Source organism: Acyrthosiphon pisum, chromosome A1 (assembly GCF_005508785.2).
Source record: "Acyrthosiphon pisum isolate AL4f chromosome A1, pea_aphid_22Mar2018_4r6ur, whole genome shotgun sequence".
Lineage (NCBI taxonomy): Eukaryota > Metazoa > Arthropoda > Insecta > Hemiptera > Aphididae > Acyrthosiphon > Acyrthosiphon pisum.
The window spans coordinates 53313886-53316447 of NC_042494.1; the positions used below are offsets into that span (position 1 = coordinate 53313886).

At 30.7% G+C, this 2562-nt stretch overlaps 1 protein-coding gene across 1 annotated transcript in view; it reads right to left on the minus strand.

Moving 5' to 3' along the window:
• The window catches only part of LOC100160250 (probable nucleoporin Nup54), an 18558-nt gene that overhangs the window by 2885 nt on the left and 13111 nt on the right, over positions 1-2562 (minus strand). The window lies entirely within an intron of this gene.

The window sequence follows — 2562 nt, forward strand, 5'->3', positions numbered from 1 at the left end:
AGTGGGTTACAGCCCCCCCCCAAAAATTACAGTCTTTTTAAATAGAACAACAATATATTTTATTAGGTACTATTATAAGTTATAATGGGTGAGCCGTTAGCCGTGAGCATTGTCCTTAGTGAATCTGCACTTTGTATGTATATAAGTTAAATATAACTATATAAGTATCGCCAGTCATCGTGTATCATCGCATTGTCTGTAAGTTTACGTAGTGTGTTACCTGTACCAAAATATTGTACATCATTTGCGCATCAGCATACCGAAAAATAGGGCTATAAAAAATTTTGAAAAGTGCATAAGCTTGTAGTTTGTACATAGCATATCATTCAAAGTACATTTAATAACAAGTTCTGATTGAACATAAAATTTGGCAATTGCGGCTGGCACTGGGTACTTAATTAAAGACAATATTTTCGAATGCTTTGATTTTTCACAATATATAAGGAGTATCCAGTGGCGATACCAAGATTCGTTTCCCAAATGAGAACCTATCGGCACATGTTCTAATGCGAATTGTAAATCGGATGATTTTCTAAAAAAATTGAAGTACGAACTCTACGTAGTACCTATAATCAAAATTTGAACGAAAAGTTTTTGATTTATTCTACTTTAAGTACTATAAGGATAATAATAGTTACGAGCAAAACAAAAGTTAACAATATTGTTTTATAGACTATATACCAGATGGCCCGTGCGCAGTACTGTGTAAAACTAGAGGCGTGATAAATGGTATAATAGACAATAATATTATGTTCGTGCAGTTTGTGAAAAAATGTAATTATTGTATGACATGCAGAGCTTGGGGTAAGTTTAAAGTTAAAAGTCCCCAAAGTAAAGGAGTTTTTAATTTACAGTATATATTTGTACACAATGTTAGAAGTCAAAATCCCTTACTTCTTATTTTTTGTTTTCCGTTAGGTGTTCATTTATTACGTTTTAATATTAAATATCTGAAAATTAATTTGAAGAAGGGATTATTTTTTACTTCCTGTAGTCGTTTTCGGTTGCTATATTAGCAAAAATGTGTTTGTTAGATACGTATCCATTAGACACTAGGGTTGTCCATGGTATTTGGGAGTTGCGTATCCATTAGATACGTTGGCCAATGGTGAATTTTTGTTTCATTTAAAAGTAATTTTCAGTTATCAATTATTTAAACTAAATATAGGGTATTTTAATGCAAAGTTATTGAGCGGTGTCAGAAGAGGAAGCAATAACGCATCGTTTGGTATGCGGATTATTGGATATGGTGCAGTATTCGTTGAGAAAAAAGGATGTTGACATCAGAAATAATATATACACGATTATCATTATATATTATCATTATGTATTTAAAGTAGAATAACTCAGAAACTGGTCGTTTAATTGTCGATTACAATTTACAATACGTCAAAGTTTTCAGAAAAATCATCGGATTCTCAATTAGAATTAAAACATGTAGGTTGGTTCTTATTTAAGAAATAAACGTTGGTACTTATCACCACAGTATGATACTCCTTAAATGTTGTGAGAAATCTAAGTGCTCGAAAATATCGTCTTTAATGCTTAAAAATTCTAAAAACCAAAATTTGAATAAATGCATAATTTAAACATAAAAAGGGGATGAGCATGATAAAAAATTTGTTCCTGTGTATATAAAATTAAAATAAATTGACTTATTAAATTAAATTTTAAATAATACCTATCATAGTCATAATAATATAACACATATTTCGATAAAATCTATATGGGTATTCGTGGTTATGACTTTATGAATCACCTGTAGGTACATTTCAGTTGTTCAATCCTGTCGTAATTATATTTATATTTTTAAATATAAATTAGGCTCTACTCCTTATTTGAAAATTGAATATTATAGAAGTGTCAAATTTTAACCTGAAAATTAGTTAACAATTCTTAGTTTTGGGTATGTACTCCTAAGTGGGCAATGGCATCTTGGCACCCACTATGGACGTCCATGTATGCAAGTGATGTACGATACAATTTGACGAAAAATAAACGGTAGATACATACCTATGCAAATTTGATATGAATAGCATAACCCACAAATCAAACAATGAACAACTATCCTACAAAAAAGGACGAAGTGAATAATGGTGATTCTCAAACGATTTGCAGTCATAAGTATAACCGAATTTAACATCAAAATTATGAGTTACACAATTAATTGAGATTGCAAATATTTATTGCATACGATTTTAATACAATCCCCCCCCCAGGCTTGTCTTATAAAATTTGATTAAATGAATAATTAATTTGGCAGTGTAAAAAGTATTACATGTAGACCACAGGTCGGACGTCAAGTATTTTATACCTATATCTTTATAGGTACTGTTAAACCCAGTGACATAGATAGGAATTTTCATTAGGTTGAGGGGATATATATTAATTCATTATGTCTAAGTTACATTTATTGTAACATGGTAGTTCCCCCGCACTAATAAAAAAGTCATAGGAGGAGGATTCATCCCCCACATCACTCCCGTGTTTTAGATAGGTTACCTATTATAGCATGATATAGTGGTATATAGATATTATAGAATATCAGCATCTATACCACTA